The 15,697-nt window shown below is 45.1% G+C and overlaps 1 protein-coding gene across 2 annotated transcripts in view; it reads left to right on the plus strand.

The window, feature by feature from the left end:
* The window catches only part of LOC115476453 (1,25-dihydroxyvitamin D(3) 24-hydroxylase, mitochondrial), a 56,866-nt gene extending 55,485 nt beyond the window's left edge, over positions 1–1,381 (plus strand). For both annotated transcript variants that reach the window (XM_030212838.1, XM_030212837.1), the window contains exon 12: positions 638–1,381. The gene's annotated coding sequence lies outside the window, so the exon portion shown is untranslated. The remainder of the gene's footprint in view (positions 1–637) is intronic.
* Positions 1,382–15,697: the final 14,316 nt, after the last annotated feature.

Raw genomic sequence — 15,697 nt, forward strand, 5'->3', positions numbered from 1 at the left:
TCACTAGACCACCAGGGCAGTAGTAAGGTAAGGGGAGGGGAGCTGAAGGGGTGTGTGACAGGCGGGAGGGGAAAATGTGACAGGGGTGGAGTGAGGGTGTGAAAGAGGATGGGTGGGGCGTGAAAGGGGATGGGTGGGGTGTGAAAGGTGGCGGGGCATGTGTCCTCTTTTTGGGGGACAAAATATGGTAACCCTAATTGTGAGTATCCTGAAAACCTGACTGGCTAGGTGTGCCCTGAGGATTGGGTTGAGAACCCCTGCTGTATAGGGCTCCATGTGTTTAGTAAGATTGTATAAATGAAGGGACAACGTTCAGCAGGCAGTGGGCAGCATTTTATTAAATGTTGACCACTAGCTGAATTGTTCCCAGATATTCAGTACTGGGTCCTATTCAGATACAGGTGCTGAATGTTTGGGCAAAAGGCAGCCATCAGGCACCGCTGATATTCAGTGCATCTAGGCATTACCAATCTGAATCAAGCATTAGGTCCTTAGTCTTCACTCCCAGACTTGAAGGACCACTAGTGGCTCTGGTTTTCAGAATTTCTCTAATGAATATGCATGAGATTGTTCTGTTCAGATTTGCAAAAGTGATTAATCAAATCTTATAACCTGTTGCATTTTTTTTCTGCCTCAGGTACTAGATGGTTTAGGTTTCTGAAGGGCGGCACACATGCCTTTGAAATCCTTGTCCCTGGAGATTGCGATCAATCAGTCTTGTGCAAGACACTGATAAAGACAGAAGAAAGTAAACAGGCTCTGAAGATCTACTATCATGCATGACGTATGGTGTAGGTGTGTGAGCGGCCAGCCAGTCAGGACCAGAATTTCTAATGCCAGCCTAAACATGAACTGTTGCTGTGTGTCTAAGTTTGTAAATAGAGCACACGATAATATTTATTTTTCCTGAGCGGAAGTCAAGGCTAATGGAATGTCTTTTTAAAACTTTACTGTTTTGTCAGAGCAGAGTGCTGTGTAATAGGGAAGTATACAAAACGAAGCTTACTATGGTTTGAAATTAAAAACAGAGAAAAACAATTGCCATGCTTTCATCTTAGAAGCTATTTTGGGTAAGCCATCAACCTCTATGGACTGAAAGAGAAGCCACAACTGGCTGAGAACCAGGGAAGTCCAGTTGAAATCCCCCAGTGGCTACTTATGATCTTGGGTCAACCATTTAACCCTTCATTGCCTCAGTAACAAGCTTAGGAGTCATTGTACTAATAGGCATTAAGTTTTAGACTTAATGCATTGTAACGCTTGATTTAACAGGCAGCAAGACCACAACTAATACTGCATCAAAAAGGAACAATCCAGTATTTTTTTTTATTGCCGAACATAAGACCATAAGAATAGCCATACTGGGTCAGACCAATGTTCCAACTAGCCCAGTATCCTGTTTCCAACAGTGGCCAATCCAGGTCACATGTACCTGGCAGAAATGGTAGCAACATTTTATGCTATCAATCCCAGGGCAAGAAGTGGCTTCCTACATAACTGTCTCAATAGCAGCCTACTGACTTTTTTGCCCAGAGCACTCTCAGTCCGCCCCTGTTCTCTTGGTTCCATAGCTTTATTTTTTTCTTTCCCTATATTTGGGTGATTTACATTTCCTTGTGACTCTGGGCAAGTCACTTAACCCTCCATTGCCCCTGGTACAAAATAAGTACCTGAATATATGTAAATTGCTTTGAATGTACTTGCAAAAACCTCAGAAAGGCGATATATCAAGTCCCATTTCCCTTTCCCTATTTGAGATTCTACATGGAATGTTGCTACTATTGGATATTCTAGATGGAATGTTGCTATTATTTCATATTTTTTTGAGATTATACATGGAATGTTGATACTATTTGAGATTCTAGGTGGAATGTTGCTACTATTGGAGATTCTAGATGGAATGTTGCTATTCCACTAGCGATAAACTAAAGTGATATCAGGGAACTAGTTTACAAAAAGCTATTCCACTAGCAACATTCCATGTAGAAGCCTGCCCTTGCAGATCAGCAACGCGGCCGCGCAGGCTTCTGTTTCTGCGAGTCTGACGTCCTGCACATACGTGCAGGACGTCAGACTCACAGAAACAGAAGCCTGCACGGCCGCATTGGTGATCTGCAAGAGCAGGCTTCTACATGGAATGTTCCTAGTGGAGGAGTAGCCTAGTGATTAGTGCAGTGGACTTTGATCCTGGGGAACTGAGTTCAATTCCCACTGCAGCTCCTTGTGACTCTGGGCAAGTCACTTAACCCTCCGTTGCTCCAGGTACAAAAATAAGTACCTGCATATAATATGTAAACGACTTTGAATGTAGTTGCAAAAACCTCAGAAAGGCGGTATATCAAGTCCCATTTCCTTTCCCTCCTTTCCCTTATGACATCACAATATCAGAAGTGAGCTAAGTATCGGGCAATCAAGCCATTGTGACATCACTGATGAGGTTGGCTCTTATTGGTGGAATGAGTGGAGGAGTAGCCTAGTGGTTAGTGCAGCAGACTTTGATCCTGGGGAACTGAGTTCAATTCCCACTGCAGCTCCTTGTGACTCTGGGCAAGTCACTTAACCCTCCATTGCCCCTGGTACAAAATAAGTACCTGAATATATGTAAACCGCTTTGAATGTAGTTGTAAAAAACCTCAGAAAGGCAGTATATCAAGTCCCCTTTTCCATGATTGTATATTTCTGTGTTTCTAAGAATTGCATTGTTTGATATGATCCCGTAATTGAAAGTCTTGTGCAAAACAGCTGGGTCTGCTTGCACAATTTTAAATTAGTACAATAAAAGATATCACTTTCTATCTTGTTTTGTGTTTAATGGTCTTTAATTACCTACACAAAGCAACTATAGTCTTGAAATAACAGCTCCTTTCTCCAAGAGGTCCATTTCCTGCAGAAAGAAATTACAACAGTGAGTACAGCAGGACATTTGACCCAAGGACGAAACTTAAGCATTGATCAAGAATGTCTACGCAGATATTGGTTGTGAAAGCTTTGCAACAATTGTTTTCATTTGTGCACTTTATTTTCCTTGTTAACAAGTTGCTAGAAATTAAAACCTTCTTGCATTAACAGTTTCAACTTTTATTCTTCTATCTAATACTTAAGTCTCTTCCTCTTGCCAGCAGCCCATCCACTGTCTCATAGAGTTTTAGGCTTTAACCAGAACGTACCCAGAATAACTATGAGGCTAACGTGAGCTCCTAAATTCAGGCACCAAAGTTCTGTGCATATTTTCAGACAAAGAGGAAAATGTTATAATCACATGCAAGAGTAAAAAAAATATATATATACAGATTGTTTTCACTCTGTTGACCTTACTGGAATTTCAAGCAAAACTATACCAGTCCTAAAACCTTGACAGAACATAAGAACCAAATTCCCCTCCCTGTTTTCAACTGAATTTAGGATCCTAAATCATCCCCTCCCTAGCTCCATCCCTACAGCTGCCTACATGTTACGCTCCTAAATTTAGGTGCTTAAAAAATCAGTGCTTAAATCAATGCCGACTAAGCATCAAACATATAAACGGCGAGTGACCGTACTCACTCGCAAATGCGCAGTAGAGACCTTCTCTGCCCCGCCCCCACGTCAATACGTGATGACGGGGGGCGGAACACAGAGGGTCTGTACTGCGCATTGCTGAGGGAGGGACACCGCCGTCTAACGCTCCCCCCGCCTCTGTCCCGTCACACGAGGGCGGGACAGGCAGAGAAGAAGAACGAAGGCCGACGTCGGCAGCTCAGCAGAGCTCAGTGCTGCGTTCCCGGACTCTCGCTGTTTCAATAGCGGAGCGAGGGCCCGGCCGGGTGGAAGATGGGTGGTGACGGCTCGGTGGGGGGGCGCGAACTCGGAGGGGGAGGGGCAGCGGCGAACTCGGCGGTGGGGGCGGGCCTGTCAACCCCCCCTTCCTATAATAGCCCGTTTTTACGGGCTCAAAGTCTAGTCAAACATATAAATGGCGAGTGTCGTACTCACTCGCAAATGCGCAGTAGAGACCTTCTCTGCCCCGCCCCCACGTCAATACGTGATGACGGGGGGCGGAACACAGAGGGTCTGTACTGCGCATTGCTGAGGGAGGGACACCGCCGTCTAACGCTCCCCCCGCCTCTGTCCCGTCACACGAGGGCGGGACAGGCAGAGAAGAAGAACGAAGGCCGACGTCGGCAGCTCAGCAGAGCTCAGTGCTGCGTTCCCGGACTCTCGCTGGTGGGGGGGCGCGAACTCGAGGGGGAGGGGCAGCGGCGAACTCGGCGGTGGGGGCGGGCCTGTCAACCCCCCCTTCCTATAATAGCCCGTTTTTACGGGCTCAAAGTCTAGTCAAACATATAAATGGCGAGTGTCGTACTCACTCGCAAATGCGCAGTAGAGACCCTCTCTGCCCCGCTCCCGCGTCAATACATGATGATGGGGCGGAACAGAGAGGGTCTCTACTGCGCATTTGCAAGGGATGAAACCGCCGTTGCTAACGCTCCCCCCACCCTCCACCCGGCCGGGCCCTCGCTCCGCTATTGAAACAGCGAGGGAATGCAGCACACAGCTCTGCTGAGCTGCCGTCCTTCCTTCTTCTCTGCTTGTGTCCCGCCCTCAACGACGTTACATCACACAAGGGCGGGACACAGGCCGAGAAGAAGAAGGAAGGCCGACGGCAGCTCAGCAGAGCAGAGCTGTGTGCTGCGTTCCCTCGCTGTTTCAATAGCGGAGTGAGGGCCCGGGCCAGATGGAGGGGTGGCGACGACTCGGGGGGGGGGGGGCAGCTCGGCGGCGGGGGGGCCTTGCAGCGGCGACGGAAAGGGGCTTTCAACCCCCCCCCTTTCCTATACTAGCCCGTTTTTACAGGCTCAACGGCTAGTATTCTATAAACGGCACCTAGATTTAGGCATGTTATATAGAATATGCTTAGTTGATATTTCAGCACCTAAATCAAAGCACATTCATTTACATCAACTAAAACTTGGTGTACATCCCGGCACATGTAAATTTGGGAACGCTCATGAAATGCCCATTTCCCCGTCCATAACCACACCCCTTTTTACACCTGCACACGTTACAAATTAGGTGCACTGTGTTACAGGTTAAGCTTACAGGCTTATTTTCGAAAGAGAAGGGCGTCCATCATTCGACACAAATCGCAAGATGGGCGTCCTTCTCCCAGGGTCGCCCAAATCGGCATAATCGAAAGCCGATTTTGGGCGTCCTCAACTGCTTTCCGTTGCGGGGACGACCAAAGTTCACGGGAGCATGTCGGAAGCATAGTGAAGGCGGGACTGGGGCGTGCTTAACACATGGGCGTCCTTGGCTGGTAATGGAAAAAAGAAGGGCATCCCTAACGAGCACTTGGCCGACTTTACTTGGTCCATTATTTCTTGCAGCCAAGCCTCAAAAAGGTGCCTGAACTGACCACATGACCATCGGAGGGAATCGGGGATGACCTCCCCTTACTTCCCCAGTGGTCACTAACCCCCTCCCACCCTCAAAAAAACTTTTAAAATATTTTTTGACAGCCTCAAATGTCATACCCAGCTCCCTGACAGCAGTATGTAGGTCCCTGGAGCAGTTTTAGTGGGTGTAGTGCACTTCAGGCAGGCAGACCCAGGCCCCCCCCCCCCCACCTGTTACACTTGTGGTGGTAAATGTGAGCCCTTCAAAACCCACCACAAACCCACTGTACCCACATGTAGGTGCCCCCCTTCACCCCGTAGGGCTATGGTAGTGTTGTACAGGTGTGGGTAGTGGGTTTTGGGGGGCTCAGCACCTAAGGTAAAGGAGCTATGCACCCGGGAGCAATTTGTGAAGTCCACTGCAGTGCCCCTTAGGGTGCCCGGTTGGTGTCCTGGCATATGAGGGGGACCAGTGCACTACGAATGCTGGCTCCTCCCATGACCAAATGGCTTGGATTTGGTCGTTTCTGAGATGGGCGGCGTCGGTTTCCATTATCGCTGAAAACCATTAAGGACGACCATCTCTAAGTCGACCTAAATGTTGAGATTTAGGCGTCCCTGACCGTATTATCAAAACAAAAGATGGCCGCCCATTTTGTTTCGATAATATGGGTTTCCCCGCCCCTTCGCGAGGACGCCTTCAGGAAAACTTGGGGGCCCCGTTTGATTATGCTCTTCGACACATGAGTTGTGCACATAAATTCTAATTAGTGCCAATTAGTGCTCACTATTGCTTGTTAAGTGCTGATTAGCTTGTTAAGCCAACTAAGTTATGCGTGGTATTATAGAATTTGCTTGGATTTCAGTGCGGATCTCTAGGGAAGAGGAACTCCTAAAGTTAGGCACATTAATATTTTGTAAAACACTTCTTGGGCTTTATTTTAATTGTTAGCTTTACTTTTACATACTAATTATGTTTCCCTGATTTAATTAATTCATCTGAGTTTTTCTTTTTTTTTTTTTAAATTGCTTGCATAGCCTAATAAAGTCTGTGGGAGAAATTCTCTGCTGATAAATTTGATCTGTACATATAAGTGTGTGCAGATTTATCTTCAAACACTCCCCCAACCCCAGTCCAGCATGTCCTCTTCATTCTCACATTCCCCCAGTCAAATACCTCTCCCTCATTCTAAACCTCGCAACCCCAGTATCTCCCCCTCCTTCTCAAACCCCCAGTCAAATACCTCTCTCTCATTCTCAAACCCCCAGCCCCAACACCTCCTTCATTCTCAAAACCACAGCCCCAGTCCAATACCTCTCCCTCATTCTCACACTCCCCACCCCCATGAGCCACCTTCCAACTTGCCTTTGAAGGTGAGGGGACTGGTCTCCAAATGTGTGCAAAGAGAGGTGCTTGGCATGTGAACATGTTAGTGGCGTAGCCACAGGTGGGCTTGGGTGGGCCAGGGCCCACCCATTTATGGCTCAGGCCCACCTGACAGTAGCACATGTTTAGTGGTAACTGGTGGGAATCCCAAGCTCTGTCAGCTTAAGATTTTCCCCTGATGGTAACGAAAACGCTACTCTCCATGACACCGGCCCCTGCGCATGCTCAGTTTTCAATGCATGCCTGCTGCCAAGGTGGAAAGGAGCATTTTCCCACCAGCTGAGATTTTTTTATTGGGGGGGGGGGGGGGGGAGAACACTTGGTGCCCACCCAATTCTTGTCTAGGCCCACCCAAAATCTGTTGTCTGGCTACGCCCCTGGAACATGTGAAGGCAGCTGAATACATGAGATTTGGTATCTCTGGGAAGGGAGAGATGTAGCAGGAGGAAGAAGAGAAGTACTGATGGGGTACATATGCAACACACACATTTTGAATGGCTATGCCACTGCTGTAGAGAGAAACCATGGAGGTACAAATATACATGGAGGAAAGAGAAATGATGATGACAAGGGGAAAAGACTAGAAGAGAATCCTTAAAAGAAGGAATGTGAGGACAGTGAGAAAACCAAGATCAAGAGTCAGAGGTCGGAAGTTAAACTACAGACACAGAACTTGGAAAACTGTTTAACTTTTTAGTAAAGATTTCTGTCTCAGCTGGGCTAAATCAAGGGTCACTGCGCTCCTCCGGGGTCTTACTCCAGGGGCAGTGACGTGAGAGGCGAGAGGAGCGGCTGCAGAGCCGACAGCCAATGCCTGATGGCTGCCTGCGGTGCCGCGCTTTCTTTTTAAAAACATTTTTGCTTGTTTAAATTACCTCCTTTGTTTTTGTAGCGGCCACTGCTGCTCAACAGGAGAAGGGGAGCTGGCGCCGCGTGTTTCATGGGAGACTTGGCAGGCCTGTGTTGGGTGGGCGGGCCTGGATGGAAAGAAGGGGATAGAGAGAGAGACACTGGATGGAAGAAGCGGGAGAGGAGGGTAGACGGATGGAAGGATGGGTAGAGAAAGAGGGAAAACAGATGGAAGGATGAGGAGAGAAAGACACAATGGAAGGGTGAGGAGAGAGAGGGGGATATGGATGAATGGATACAGAGAGAAAGGGGAGAGTAGTGAACTGAAATTACAGGCCTGGGCTGGAATCACAAGTGGGTAACAATTGCTCAGCCTCAAGGTCTCAGTATGCAGGAGACCTGGCATGTCAAAGCTCAAACAGCTTCCTACTTCCCAGCAACCCCTTTCAAGTGAGTTCTAACTAATCCTTGATACCTAAGAATGTGACCTTGAAGAAAAATCCCTAAACCGTTACTAGCCCTTGCTGTTGATGTTGGTCATGTGTTCCATAGTCAACATCACTACCCAAACTCTTGCAGATTTCTATGACGAAGTGGTAGATACCTGGAATGCCCTCCTGCAAGAGGTGGTGGAGATGAAAATGGTAACGTAATTCAAAAATGTGTGGGATAAACACAAAGGAATCCTGTAGAGAAGGAATGGATCCAAAGAAGCTTAGCGATAATTAGATGGCAACACTATAATTGGGAAGGAAAGTCAGTGCTGGGCAGACTTCTATGGTCTGTGCCATGATCATGGTTGGACAGATTTAGCTTCAGTAGCTGGAGAACAAGGACAGTGCCGGACAGACTTCTACGGTCTATGCCCTGAAAATGGAAAGGACAAATCAAGGTCAGATATATATATGAAATATCACATCATACCTTATGCTATGAGCTTATCTTGTTGGGTAGACTGGATGGACCATACAGGTCTTTTTCTGCTATCATCTACAATGTTATGTTGCTATGTCAAGCAGCAATGGGGAAACGGTCTGAGCCTGACCATTTGGGTTAGACTAGAGCTTGCTGACAATGAGAATGGAAAGTGGAAAATAGGCCTGAGGTAAACAAACTGCCTGCTAAGCTGTTTTGGTGTGTGAATGGATTTTAACCAAGGTACTAAGGTTGTAATAAAAATAGACTATTTGACGCATGCCATTGTATTCATTAAACTAGCTTGAAAGCTAAAATAGTGGAAGTAGTTTAAAGAAAACTGATTAATGGAGATGCTTTCAGTCCACAAGGACTTGTGTAGCACATTTTTTTCCAAGTCCATTAAACATTTACCAGGACAGAATTTTCATGAATCAGTTTTTGGCTCTGTTGAATGCAAAAGTGCACTGAATGAACCTGGGCTCCTGCCAAGCTAATGTTACCTTACTAACCAGTGCTCTAAGAGCCGAATGGGACCCCAAAGCAGGAAAATAAATAATTCTCTTGTTTTCTTTTTCTTATTGACTTTGCATGGATGTCATGACCCACAATGACATGGAAACACTGACTGGAAACAAGGCTGCATCAAAAAACAAAGGCAGCAAAACAATTAGTTAAAAACATGTTTCCTTGAGTAATCTTATACTCTTATTTTACAGAATTGGATGAAACTGGATGTATAGTTTTGTTTGTTGTATTTTTTATGTTGTTTCAATTTTATGAATGTTTTATTTGTAACCTGCTTAATAAATAAATTTAAGGAGTACTTTTAAACCTGCCCAGAGGGGACAACAAAGAAGGACATTTTTTAAAAAAGTCTAAGTCCATTAAAAAAAAAAAAAAAAAAAAAGTCCTGCTCATAATGTCCAAACAAAATGGCCATCTCACAGCCATAATCAAACAGAAAAAAATGTCTAGATTTCCTGATCGGTCCATCAAGCCCAGTATCTTGTCTCCAACAGTTGCCAATCCAGGTCACAAGTACCTGGCAAAATCCCAAAACAGTACAATACATTTTATGCTGCTTATCCTAGAAATAAGCAGTGGATTTTCCCCAAGTCCATTTTAATAATGGTCCATGGATTTTCCTTTAGGAAACAATATTCAATCGGGGAACTCCCGCTTGGAAAAAGTTTGTAAACCCGCTTGTATTTTTGTTGTTGATGTCATTTTTCCTTTAGGAAGACATCCAAACTTTTTTTAAACCCCGCTAAACTAACTGCTTTTACCACATTCTCTGGCAACGAATTCCAGAGTTTAATTACACATTGAGTGAAGAAACATTTTCTCCGATTTGTTTTAAATACACTACTTTGTAGCTTCATTGTGTGCACCCTAGTCCTAGTATTTTTGGAAAGAGTAAAAAAGCGATTCATGTCTATCCGTTCCACTCCACTCAGTATTTTATAGACCTCTATCATATCTCCCCTCAGCCGTCTTTTCTCCAAGCTGAAGAGCCCTAGCCGTTTCAGCCTTTCCTCATAGGGAAATCTTCCCATCCCCTTAATCATTTTCGTCGCCCTTCTCTGTACCTTTCTTAATTCCACTATATCTTTTTTGAGATGCTACAACCAGAATTGAACACAATATTCGTGATGCGGTTTGAGTCCAGTTGTCCTCTTTCAGCACAGCTTCTTCTTCCCCACTGCCGGAAATCGTTGATGCTTCATGAAGCATTTCATCAATGTATTTCTCATTTTTTGTGGATGCTTCTCAATCATGCCACCTCCTTTCTCTTCTTTCATGAGGGATTCAAGCTGAAAACATCTTGTACATGGAACTAGACCTTCTCTTGAGATCACATTTTCTGTTTGCACAAAGGCAGAAGCTGTAACTGGGGCAACATGTTTGGTGACATGATGGTTCCCAGCCATACTGCAGTTGCAGAAGTATTTGCACCTATAGAAAGAAAACAGAAAAAGCCCTACCAACAGTGGCATTCCTAGGGGGAGGGGCGGTGGGGGCGGTCCGCCCCGGGTGCACGCTGCCAGGGGGGTGCCGCGCGCGCCTGCCCTCCGTTGTTCCATGCTTCTTCTCTGCCCCGGAACAGGTTACTTCCTGTTCCGGGGCAGAGAAGAAGCATGGAACAACGGAGGACAGGCGCACGCGGCACCCCCCCGGAGGCGTGCACCCGGCAGGGGGTTCCTTCGCGGAAGTGTCCTTTCGCTGGGGGGTCCGCGCTGCATCGGGGGGGGGCGCTGCACCCGGGGGGCGGGGTGAATCGGCGATCCGCCCCGGGTGCCAGCCCCCCTAGGAACGCCACTGCCTACCAAAGTCCCTAACGTTTCCTCAGCTGTCAATGAAAATGTTGCAGCGTCCTGATGCTATGATACTTTAGGCAGATAGCATTTTTATATAACTAGTGAAACGTTTCCAATTTTTTATTCACTTTTTACCTATTTCTAATTGTGGATATATAACCAAGTTCTTTACAGTATTTCCTTTCTCTGTATGGTTTTAAATAGAGTCACTTACCAGAATTTGTATAAAATGGCCTGTGGGAGTGATTGGGTAATGGGCCAGTGGAATTATGGGAAATGTAACCTTAAGTACCTAATAAAAAGGTCACGTGGAGCACTAACATGTCTGGCAATGACTGCCAACTAGGCTTTATCACCTCAAAAGTTCATTCCACAGTCCCCTGGCAGGCATATTACACAATCAGTTACCTGTAATCTGTGTTTCAGTCTGTCTGCCATGACAGTAGGCCCATATAATTTGAACAAAGTATAGAAATCCTCATGCAATTATCAGACGATCTCCTTTTGGAAGGCTTCTAACCAGGCACTTGAGCTACTTCATCTACTAGAGGTCAAAGAGGTCTTCGTGTGAGTCCTGTCATGGACTATGACACAAAATCAACCAACATCATCTATCTTGTAAAGACTGACACTGAGATGAACAGCAGAATGCCATTGTCCTTGGGGAGCTATTATGTCTGTCCTCTAATAATGCATAATATGTTTTCATGATTGTTTAGTAAATGCTTTGTATATAATAATATAAAGGATCATTAAAAAGAGTTAAACAGAAAGGGTTTTGTTTTATAACAGGACACCTACCTATGTGACAAGTCCCAAAATGTGCCTATTTTAAGCCTACTCTTGAAAGCCAACATAGGCGCATCTATTCCTTTATATATATATATATATATATATATATATATATATAGTGTCTGTGAGACAGAGAGTGTGTGTGAGTGTGTATGTGAGACACAGTGACTGTGAGAGAGAGTGTTCCACACAGATATACTGTGTGTGAGAGAGAATGTGTGTGAGAGAGAGTGTGCAAGAATATGTGTGCAATACACAGACTCTCTGTGAGTCCAAGAGAGTGTATTTGAGGGAGTGTGTGAGACTGAGAGTGTGTGTGTGAGACCGACTGTGTGACACATAGAGAGTGAATGTGATTCAGTGTGAGACATAGTGTGAGAGACTGTGTGTGAGAGAGAAAGACACTGACTGTGAGAGAGTGTGTGTGACAGAGAGTGTGTGTGTGTGACAGAGATATCGCCCCCTCCCTCTGTGGTCTCAGGACCCCTTCCCCCCTCTGAGGTCTGAGGACCCCTTTCCCCTCCCCCCCTCCTGTGGTTTCAGATCTTCTTCCCTCCCTCCCCCCCCCTGCATGGTTTGCAGCACCGTGCGAGTGTGTGTGTGTGACAGAGAGAGAGAGTGTGTCTGTGAGACAGATAGTGTGTGTGTGAGGCAGAGAGTGTGTGCGATTCTGCTGTCTCCCCCGCCCCCCTGCAGCCACCCAGCATTTCTGCTCTCTCGCCTGCTCCTCCAGTCACCCAGCAAATCTGTTTTCTTCCCTGCCCCCCCTACAGCCACCCATCGATTCTGCTGTTTCCCTTGCCCCCCCTTCAGCCACCCAGTGATTCTGGTCTGTCCCCTGGCCCCCCCCCAGCGATTCTGCTGTGCCCCTGCCCCCCCATCTTCATCCTCTGCAGCCACCCAACGATTGTGATCTCTCCCCTGCCCCCCCTTTAGCTACCTATCTGTTTTCCTCATCTCTCTTCTCTCTATTTAAAACGCACCTCCAGCATTCTTTTGAAGCCTCCAAAAGTTCCAACATTTGTGTAGTGCTGTAGATCAATATCTGCCCCGCCCTCGCGTCAAACGTGATGACATCGAGGGCGTAGCGATGTGATTGGTTGAGTGCCATTGCTCCGCCCTCGATGTCATCACGTTTGACGTGAGAGCGGGGCAAACACTCATGGGCGAATTTTGATCTACACCACCATGGATTTAGAACGTTGGGACTTGTGGAGGCTTCATTAGAGCGTTGGAGGTGCGTTTTATATATATATATATGATAGGGAAACTCTCTTTTAGAGTGCATAAACTATTATCTGCACTCTTTATTTTTTAATATTCTCACTGCATGCAAATCTCTCTCATGGATATCCTGAAAACCTGACTGTCTGGGGGTTCCCCCAGGGCAGGTGTGGGAACCACTGATGTGGGCTCTTAACAGCACACAAATGCCAGCACACATATTTACTCCTGCTCATGTGTATGCATTAGGGATTTGCATTTGTTTAAAACATTTCCTACATCATTTCATGTTATTTTCAACTGAAAACAACAGGACGAAACATGAAATTTCGTGTTTGATTTTTCATGTGTTGTTAATAGTGAGAACTCTTTCAAAACTGTGGATGCTTATTTAAAACAGTCCCATAATGAAAAAATGCAAAGAGCAATAAACAAGCAAGCAAACAAACAAAAAATCCACATTTTCATAACATAGGGAATGACATAACATGAACATTTCTGGGCAACATATCCATAGTGTGCATATAAGATTCTCAACCCAGAATTCAGGGATCTGCAAGCCAGTCTGGTTTTCAAGATAACCTCAATGAATATGCAAATCTATCTCAAGCATATTCACGGCGCATATCTCAAAAACCAGACTGGCTTGGGGTTCCTCAAGGACTTGGTTGAGAAACCCTACCAATGCATGTGTATTTTAAAAAATATAAGTGTACTTCACAGCTCCACCTCTATTCTGCCCAAAATGTAGCCCTGGTAATGCCAACACACAGTTCACATACAAGTAGATGCATTCTTTTCTTGGGTGTACTTTTTACATGTGTACACAGTCACAAACTTTTATAAACACCCCTTTCGCTGCCCCCCTGTGCTCAATTTTCCTATCAAATTTTTTATAATTCCTTTGAACTTTTGCCCTTATTTTAGTGATCATCGTAAACCGCTTTGCAGTTGTCTTGTGAAAGGCGGTATAATAAAAATAATGAATCATAAACCATAGACCATAAAAACATTATAAAATCATTCTTCATAGTTTCTAGCATCCAGTTGAGCCAAATTTTAGAGAAATACTTTGGTCTCTCCGGCTCTCACGCTAATGCAGACTCCCCCCCTCCCCAAAAAAAATTGGTATCTAATTTGACAGGCCAGCCATAGGTAGAGTTTGATGCCAGCCCATACTCGGCTCTGGCTATTCACATTTGTTTCCACACAAAGGAGAGCCTTGAACTTGTCAACTCAGAGAGAATATTTGTTCCTTCTAATCTTGACCCGGGTACAAAGAGTTGATCCTATCACATATACCACAGCTGTACTGTTGGATTGCAGACTGGCTTCATTTCTGTTCATTAGCTTGATGGGATTTGGGATAATACATTGCTCAGCAAATCAACGTGATTTATACTGGGAAACAGTAGAATCTGCCTATCCGCTGGCGGGCTTACAATCCAATGGGCAATTCTATAAAATGGTGCCTGGAGAGAAGCGCCACCTATGCGTGTCAAATGTACCGGTAAATTGACAGGTGCTTATGTGTATTAGGTGCTATTCGATACGGTAGCGCCTGAGGGGCTCATTTTCAAAGCACTTAGACTTACAAAGTTCCATAGGTTACTATGGAGCTCATTTTCGAAAGAGAAAAATGTCCAAAAAGTATCATAAAGCAGCATTTGGACGAATTTTTTCTCAAAACATCGGCGGCGGCGGGGGGCGGGGGGGAGGGGCTAAAATGTGCCCCCTCACCTCGGGCTCTGGACCCCCCCTCCCGTCGAAGTCTGGCTATGCCCATGATATATACAGCATTATACAGTGGTGATCAGTACTCAAGTACAACCTATCCCTTCCCTGAGGAATCTGAGTGGGTCCCTAAGGCAAAGGGAGATAAAATGATGTGCCTGAGGTCACAAGGATACTCAGTGCAAGAAGCAGGATTTGAACCCTGGCTTCCAGGGACGTGAATTCAGTTGAAATAACATATCAGTTCAAGTCAGTTATGGCTCAAAATAACAAGAGCGGTAATAAATAAAACAAACAAGATAAGATGATACCTTTTTTTAAAAAATTGGACTAACACTTAATACACCACATAATTAGATTGTAAGCTCTGTCGAGCAGGGACTGTCTCTTCATGTTCAAGTGTACAGCGCTGCGTACGTCTAGTAGCGCTTTAGAAATGATAAGTAGTACTAGTAGTACATTTTGAGCTAGATTCCTTTCATTTCATTTCACTTCAGTTCATTTATTTAAATGTATATTCCACACTTACCCAGAGCGGAGTACAAAAACAACACGCATAATAAAATTCAATAAATGGCACCCAACATCCGCGCTAGGCTTGTATTGTGTAAAGGGAGCTCTGCAAGGTACATTTTCCCCCGGATTCTATATATGGTACTGAAAAATTGGCACAAAACTTTGTGTTCGCCTCGGAGATGCGTATGTAAGTAAACTGAATAATGAGCAATGGAACATCAATAATTGACTGCTAACAATCAATTATTGATGTTAATTGATCGTTAGCGACTAATAGACCAACTTGTTTACGTGTGGATCTCGGATCCTTGTCCAAATTTGAGAGACCTACGTAGAATCTGGGGATTTTTGAGTAGCTATCAAATATAGTATCTTCTTTTGGGGGGGGGGGGGTCAGAAAAAGAAGAAAGTTCTGTCTTCGAAATGCTACTCAAAAAAAATATAGTGTTAGTCCAATAAAAAAAGGTATCATCTTCCTTTTTTACCTTGTTTGTTTTGTTTTATTTCTATTTATTACCTTTAAACGTGTACAAACATCTCACTATTTTATACACAAAATAACCCAGAATTTCAGTTTTTTTCCC

The sequence above is a fragment of the Microcaecilia unicolor genome, chromosome 8 (assembly GCF_901765095.1).
Source record: "Microcaecilia unicolor chromosome 8, aMicUni1.1, whole genome shotgun sequence".
NCBI lineage: Eukaryota > Metazoa > Chordata > Amphibia > Gymnophiona > Siphonopidae > Microcaecilia > Microcaecilia unicolor.